The following is an 8717-nucleotide window of genomic DNA, read 5'->3' on the forward strand; positions in this document are numbered from 1 at the left end:
ACCTTTGTGGTAGGCACTGTATGTGTGATTCGAAAGGATATGCACACTTTTCGCTTCAGTTTTAGCCCATGTTTGCACTACCTCCGGCATCGACAAACGAAATCGGTTATTTTTTCCAGGAACACGGCAAACACATTGGGGGAGGAGGTATACAGCTTCGCCGTAAAAGAACTGTTTGCTTCTTTTTCAGTTGAGAAAAACAAAAAGGCTCCAAACAGGCGTTAAAACAGTTCGAGCCCCCCTTTAATGTAGGCAAACCAGACTGTAAACGTTTTAATTTATGATCTTGTTAGGATGGCGATAGTCTATAAGAAACACTAATTGTTACCTTTCTTTATGACGGCTACAACAAAGGTAGTGCTAGAGTTGCAAGGGGGTTCAAGGATGTCTCATACAAGCATCCTAATCACTTTATTATTTCTTTCTTGGCGCTCAATATGGGAGTCCCGATAGGACCATTGGCGTATCGGGCTGCTATAGAACGTTTGTTTCCGACGCTTAACATAGGATATTGGACCAAGGCGCCAGTAGGGAGATCAAAGATGTCCCGCTGCTCGTCAATAATGCAGCGGAGTGCATTAACTTTGGTGAGATGAAAGAACACGAGCGATTATTGTGATCAAGGTGTTTGCGCTAGAATTGTATGACGCAGAAGATGAGTGGTAGATGAGGTTAATTGTGAAATATGGTCCTCGCGAAGCGCGACGTAGGTTGCAATGGATATATAATCTCGAGAGAGCACCTGAGAGCATATTCAGACACATAGGAAAAAAACACCTTTGCTTCCACCTGGGTAGCGACGACCGTGTGTGCGAAGGTTGTGCGAAGGAGGCCAGTTTCAGGAGAGATTGCGTTTAGTAGCCGTCCGTGGGAGGCAGATATATGATGAAACAACACTATAAGTAAAGGCGAAGTAAGGCATGCAAACGTAGATGGTCGGTGTACCGGCGAGAATAAACAGCATACAGCAAGGCGAGTTGCAGAGCACCAGCAGAATAGCACATGAAGGCCGAACGTACCGAGAAAAAAAATAAGACCTGAGAGGATATCGACAGTGGTCCAAGGAAGAAAACTCAGGCAGGGCATCAGGCGACAATATCACTAGCTGAACATCCATTCCAATAGTAGCTAGAATTGCGCCGTCGACGACATGAACCAAATATAGAAGGACAGAAGAGGACCTTCTTGAATCGCATACGAAGGTCAGAGTTCATAATCAATTTGTACAAGACTTTCGGATGAAGTGTGGGCACGGGTGGGAGAGAAAGGCCCTAGCATGTAGACATAGAAACCATGTTGGGTTGAAAAAACATGGTGAGCAATAGACAGTTTTAGCAGAGCGTTTGCTTGCGCTCCGCTCCGCACACGTTTCACGCGCACCGCTGGCTGCACAGAATGCATTGATTTCGCTTATCTAACAAGCGCGTCTCCCAGAGATGCCACTGACGTGCTCTCAGCTTGGCGGTAAAACGATTATGAAAGCAACTACACGCTCCCTGACGCACCGCTAAATCAGGTTCCTAGCGAAACGTGGTCAGCGTCCCACGTTCCGCTGCCGCTATGTGTGCTGTGCGCACGCGCGTCAGTGTTCCCAGTAGCGTTTTGCTGAGCGGCTGCGTGCCAATTGTTGTGGTAGGCCGGTCTGAGCGGAGCGGACCGTAAACGCTCTGCTAAAACTCTCTAATGAGGTGGCATACGTTCCTTCGAAGCGGTGGGATTCAGAAATAATGTCCATGGGCTGTATTTTGTAACGATCGATTTGCTTTTCATTCTTTCCCTTTTCTTCATTCGCTCGAACGTTTCTAGGCTTCACCACACCACCATTATCTCAGTCATGGGTCACTAGATCCGACGCCCTATAAGAAGAATGAAACATAAGATATAATTTTACAAAATAAAGCTCCTGCCCTGTTCCAGAATACTTAAGCACGACGAGTTTGAACAGGGCGTTTGCCTTGAGGACATGGGCAGCCTTTTCAGCTTACGGCATATTCTCGTCAAATTTGCGGCGAAGGGTGACAACGTCCTGGACGCATATACATCAAGTAGAACACGGTGCAGCTCTGAACACAGGATGCAAGATTTTTGTCCACGCCACGCTGGCGGACCTCTTACTTGCCAAAATGCACTCCAGGTGCCTCTTTTTTTGTTTTTACAAAGCCCAGCTGTTGAGCTCTTCTTCACAGTTAAACCAAACAAAACGGCGCTTTTGTGGTAACGGATAACGTTATCCAGCATTATAGTACGGTTGAAGCAGTTGCACAAGCTGACCCATCGGATTTGCACCCATCTCAAGCCGTTCTTTAACATCAAGCCATTTGGCGCTGGACAGCAAATTCTTCTTTGCGATGCGCACAACGTTGTCTTTGTCCTGTTGCGGGATAACAAAATGCCGCAGCAATTGCGAAGCACCAACGTTTCGCGATAATTTATGGCTAGCTCGTCTGGCTCTGAACCTGACGTGGCCGCAAGTGCACTACTTCGTTGACTAGTGTCATCAGTAGGAAAATTTCAGTTTTGTATTTTCCTTCCAAGTTGACGGCAAGTGTGAGTATGAGAAGGTGATCTGGCACGAAGCCGACATGACGACGGGGACGGTATCGGCAGTAAAGGATGGACGAATCGTCGGCTAACATCAAATTCAGCTGTGAGCCTTTATCTGCTGTCACAGTAAGGATTCGTAATAAGATGCACTTTTACACGAGATATAGCTTGTTCGACACATGTCATGGCAAGGCGTGCCGTTGTCCCTTTAAAAGGCATTTGAAATAATAAATGAACGCAAGCAATTTTTTGTTACTACAAAGAAGAGGGGACAGCAAAAAGTTACCTAACATTAGGAATACCACTGTGGCATATTAGGATGCACGCCAGCTCATATTTTAATCTGGAGTTTTGCCAAGAATGTCTGGTAATGCTGCTGTCAATACAGATGTCGCGATAGCAGGTTAGGCATAAAGGTAGGAGGCACTTATTTCTTGCTACCCCATCCAATTTCTGTGGGCTGAGGCTATATAAGCTGCTACGAATGATGAATATTACTTAAAGAAATGCCGATTGCTGTGACAAAACGAAAAAGACACGCATGTTGGATGACAATGCCACACTTAAGCGCGAGATTCGAAAAAAGTGTTCGAATGCATGAACACTTCAAGAACTTTGAGGGTAAATTACAAGAAATCAAATAAAACAATCCCGCACAACACATATGCCCACCTCGCAATATCTGAACAAGATTACGGTCCAAAAAATATTCCCTTAGAAAAGCACAGGACTCCCCGTTGTTGTAAATAACGCATAGTTCTCGACTCTGCATGGCAGAAAGCGGACCCCTTATTAGGCAAAGGAGACATGTTGTCATGTGATTCTTCACGAACTCATGATGAATTAGCATATACAATTTTATGTAGGAATTGGCTGACGAAGGCCGCGCTTAACCGACGTCCATAAAACAAAGTTATCATGTCTTGATTAACAGAAAGTCTGAATCAGGGATCCCTATATATGGAAGAATAAAGTAAGGCGCGTTGCTGAGCGTCTCTCCTGTTCCTACTGTCGCACTTCATTCTTTGTCGTTCTTTTACTTCAGTCCTTCTGGCCTGTCAACCTTGCTGTTTCCTTCTTTGTTACCTATTTTTCCCTATCTTCATATTCTGTATCTATTCCTACATTCCCTAAAGACAGACGAGTGAAGCGTCATGTAAAAAGGATACGTAACTCTATTAAAAATCATGGATCATGCCCATCCAAAACTAACAAACTAGCATGCGCAGTAGCACATTTTCGACAGACAGCCAAAGAAGCTAAAGAATATTATTTTCATGCAAAGCTGCCTAACTTTCTGACAAACAGCCCTCAGCGATTCTGGAACCACTTCCGCCCTACTAAAGGCACGTTATCGGACTTGTCTCCTGAGGAAAAAACTAACAACGCTAATGCGTACAATAACTATTTTCACTCGAACTTCACAAAAGATGACGGTAACCTGTCAGACTTGAGTAACAGTTCAGCATCGCACATCGATCCTTTAATCATATCTGACGCGGGTATCCTTAACATGTTGCTCACCCTTGACCCTAAAAATCATGCGGACCAGATAACATTCCACACCATTTTCTAAAGAGATACGCAGAGTGGTGCAGCCGATACTTGGGCCTCATATTTCGAAAATCCCTATCACAATCATCCTTACCCGACGACTGGAAAAATGCGAAAATCATTCCAATACACAAAACAGGAGACACCTCATTGCCCTCTAACTATCGACCAATATCTCTCACTAGCACCGCTTGCAAGATGCTCGAGCATATCATACTTAAACACCTAACAAGCTTTCTTGACACTCACAACTTATTAGCGCCACACCAGCACGGATTCCGCCATGGATTGTCAACCGTCACGCAGCTAACGGAAGTTGTGCATGACCTCGCATTTAACATCAATAGCTGTAGCCAGACTGATATAATATTATTAGACCTTTCGAAAGCATTTGATCGCGTATGCCACAGTAAATTATTAACAAAATTGCGAGGTTTTATTGGGAATGGGGAAATTTTAGACTGGGTAACAGATTTCTTAACAAACCGGACAGAAATCGTACTATTTCAGCATGTGGAATCTGCGACAGCGCCTGTCACATCGGGCGTCCCCCAAGGATCCGTGTTGGGGCCACTGTTATTTTTAATTTTCATTATCGACCATAACGAGAAATATTGACTGTAACATCAAACTGTTTGCTGATGACTGCATCATCTACCAAACAATTAACACCTACGAAGACCATGTTTCGCTTAGCAACTCACTAGACCAGCTAAATGAATGCTGCAAAAAATGGCAAATGACGATAAACACAGCTAAATCAGTTTGCATGACGGTAACAAGAAAAAAGCAACCTTACGACTTTCCGTACTTTATTAACGGCACAATGCTAACGAAAGTTCACCAGCATAAATACCCAGGCATCACTCTAACTTCTGACCTGAGATGGGACGCGCACATTGCCAACGTGACCTCGAAGGCATTACGCAAGCTATTTTATCTCCGAAGACGTCTCCGCCTCGCGCCAACGTCGACTAAGTTTCTCGCGTATACTACTTTCGTAAGACCGGTTTTAGAGTACGCTAACACAGTTTGGTTTCCACATTCAGTAACTAACATAACGAAACTGGAAAAAGTACAGCGAAAAGCGCTGCGGTTTATTTACAACAAATATAAGCGCACAGATTCACCCACTAACCTTGCGGCTATATCGGGTTTAGCGACGCTCTCATCAAGAGCGAAGCAAGCACGGCTCAAATTTTTATTTAACTTGATTCACAACTATTATAAGATATACCTAACAAATACATATGTTTTTCGCAGTCACGATCATCGAGACATAAACATGTACACGCTTTAACGGAATATTCATGCCATAATGACACATTCATGTACTCTTATTTCCCCCTCGTGATAAGGGGATGGAATCGCCTCGATCCTTCAGTCATTTCTGCAGACTCATTATCTCAGTTCACGTCATGGTTAGAACCCATATCAAGCAATCAGTAACGCATTTTTATTCACATAAGATTCTTTGCAACTCCTGTAAACCATGCTGACTATCGTTAAGGTGTTTACTATTATTTTTGTTCCCGTTTGCTGTCCTTTTCATGATATATTCTCTGTATTGCTGCGCATGTCTCCTAGAAATGTGATATCTATATTTGTTGTTTTTTATGTATTCTTACCTTGTTTCTTTACGTTCCTTGTTTGGCTTATTGACACGCGATTTGTATGTGCACGTTTATTACCATGCATTTCATTTTTGTATGTCCACCTGCTATGGTCCCTGATGGGACTGGCAGTATTGAAAATAAATTTATTCCAGTCTAGATTAGGCTGCAGACGAATAATTTCGCTTTCGAGGCATTATTACATACAGTAGCGCAGTCCACATATTTACAACACCTCAAATGAGTTTAGCAATAGAGATACAAAACGTTCGTGCAACTATTCACAAAGAAACAGCTGCATTATTCCGGAGAATTCCAGCTTTTCTCTTCTCTGACTTAGCATTGGCACCCAATATTCTTTCATTGATCTCGCGGAAACATGCACGCATGACTTTTCGGCCCCGATTTGTAATTGCTGCAGCAATTGGGCACGCAGCACTTATTATTCATATCCTGGAATGAACGTAATCCAGTGAAGGCTTGAAGTGCGCTCGAAAGCATGTCGCAGCATGCCAGGACTTTTCTAACGCCGAAGCTCTCCAAGGAGCGGCAGGGTTCCTGGAACTAATCGAATTGTTATCGCCGTCGTCACCCACTCGGTCTTCCGCGTCCCATTTTCAACACAGGTGCGCCGCTCGTAGCTTCGCCGCACGCTGCAAGGAACTTCTATGTGGGCTTCTTTTGCATGAAGTAGCTCAAGGAGAGCGGGTACAGCCAGAAGGCCTTAAGTTCTCTAGATGGTGTTGGTAGTGCGCCTCTCAGTGAAGACTGCCAGCCTGCACCCTTTCGATATCCCTCTCTGTTCATTGTACATGTGTGTTTTAATATCGAATAATACCAGTAATAATAACTGTTATTACTATTATTATTATTATTATTTATTATTATTATTTAAGGGACCCTGAAGCGCTTTTGTACAAACGTACTGGATCGTCAGGGTAGGTCCTTCTGATCATTCGGTCATGTCGGTCAACTTTAGAGAGGTAAATTCTACTCTAACCTGTTATCCATTACGTATCGAACGCCTACAGCAACTTGTAAACGTCTGTTTTGTTAGAAAAGCGAGCCCTCAGCCGCACTGGCACTGATTGCCATCGAAGTCAGTCCCTACGCGTGTTTACGGTTCCCTTTGTGCTGCAATGAATGAAATGGTTACCAAGCGCCTGAGACACGAGGTGCCTAATCGTCATGATCGTCAACGTGAACAGACTTGTCCGTCGGGTGCGTGCGACTGGATTATGGACCAGTGCAAATCCTACTCTGCTTTGACCGACGTTCGTCCCCTCTACGCCAGGGAGTGGTTTCTCTGTGTAGTCCTCTATGTGGTGACCTTACCTGTTCTCAAATAGGTCGGATCAGATTCTGGGCGAGAAAGGGCTGATGTTTGGGGAGGCTAGCGTGATGGTACTAACGAAATCGAAGGCTTGTGAGTTAACTGCAAAAGCAATCGCGAAAACGGCACTAACTGAGATATATGGCTGTTCGGAAACATCAGAAAGCAGAGATCGAGAATGCCGACGCGTTGGAACAGGCAGAGATCCCGGTAGTGACAGCAGCCGAGTTATTGGAAGAGCAATCGCCAGCTACTGTCTCAAAGATATAGGCAATGTGTGCAGACACAGCAATTCACGCCTTTTTTTGCATCATGCAAAACTTGCCAGTTTCACGAAAGACGGCAGATCCCGACGCCAGGCACCCAAAAGCAACGTTTTGTCTCTCGAACTTACACCTTAACGACTTAATTACAACATCACTGCAGAAAAGAGGCCTCACATAGTCATAGTGACATGACAATGACCTTGAAGAGCAAATTAGTGCCCTCCACTCGGCGCTGACGAATGAAAAACTCAGATGCTCTCCAAATTAAAGTCATACGAACAAATCACTGCAAACGCAGGGCCAAGTAAGACAACGAAACATTGTCATACTAGCAGGACAAAGGACAGCGCAATCGAAAACAGCCAGAAACGCACGACTGGCTAAAGGAGCGCAATCACGGAACTATTCGCAGCCCGGTTTCACACGCCAGCTTTGGCCACACACTTGGTCATGTGGCCGATGTGAAAACGGCATCGTATCGCCACCTTGCGTAAGGTTTGATCGTGTCGATGGGTTGTTTAGGCGCCGCAGTGTGAGGGCGTGGTCAGGGGTAGCAGACTCTCAAGTTCAACAAATGGCCACAGAGGGCGAAAAGAATCTACGGCGCGGTGCTGATAATAAAACAAGAATAATACAGCAATTTGAAGTATTCCTTCATGAGCCCAATATCTCCCGCTAGAGGTACTGTAGGAAGCGCATTGGACCTACAAGTGTTCTCCCACACTTATCAAAGTGTTTTTATTACATGACAGATTACAAAGTTATCATTCACAATAACACGTCGTGGTCTTCATTAGTAACTCTATTGTTTTTGCCAATATAAACGCAAAATAAGATTTAGCGTCACCGACCTCCCGCGTCACCTCTGGCCTGGATTTAAAATTTTTATTTGTATGTCCTCGTGCACGGCAAGCACGGATTCATTCATTCGTACACTTTAGCTGGTTGCTTATTTTGCGCTAAAACCACTTAATTACGCTTCGCTATCTAGTGTTATTTACCTTGGGGTGAAGTGACGTGCTTGCGAGCGGAGATGCAAGCCCGAAAGCTAGGTTTCGGTCGTGAACAATGCGGAACACGTCTCCATCGAAACGGGAACCAGATTCTGCTGCGACTGAGGACGGCAATACCGGTGAGATGTTTAACAGCACTGTTTGAATCCTTATGTAATATTTTGCTTCTTAAATTGCAGGCGGAGACAAGCGGATGAACTCGATCCTGCATTACATATCCGGAGTCAGAACCCTCCGTTGCTGCTTCCGAAATAAGCCTTTAGTTGCGAATCACAAAAGAAAGAGAAAGCGATATCGGAACGCGCGTCGCATTCTTCATCTCGTTGTAGCCGTGGCCATACGCGACTGAGTAGTCTTATCAATACATATCTTTCTTTTTTTCGAGTCCGCCGGC

Source organism: Dermacentor andersoni, chromosome 1 (assembly GCF_023375885.2).
Source record: "Dermacentor andersoni chromosome 1, qqDerAnde1_hic_scaffold, whole genome shotgun sequence".
NCBI classification, from domain to species: domain Eukaryota; kingdom Metazoa; phylum Arthropoda; class Arachnida; order Ixodida; family Ixodidae; genus Dermacentor; species Dermacentor andersoni.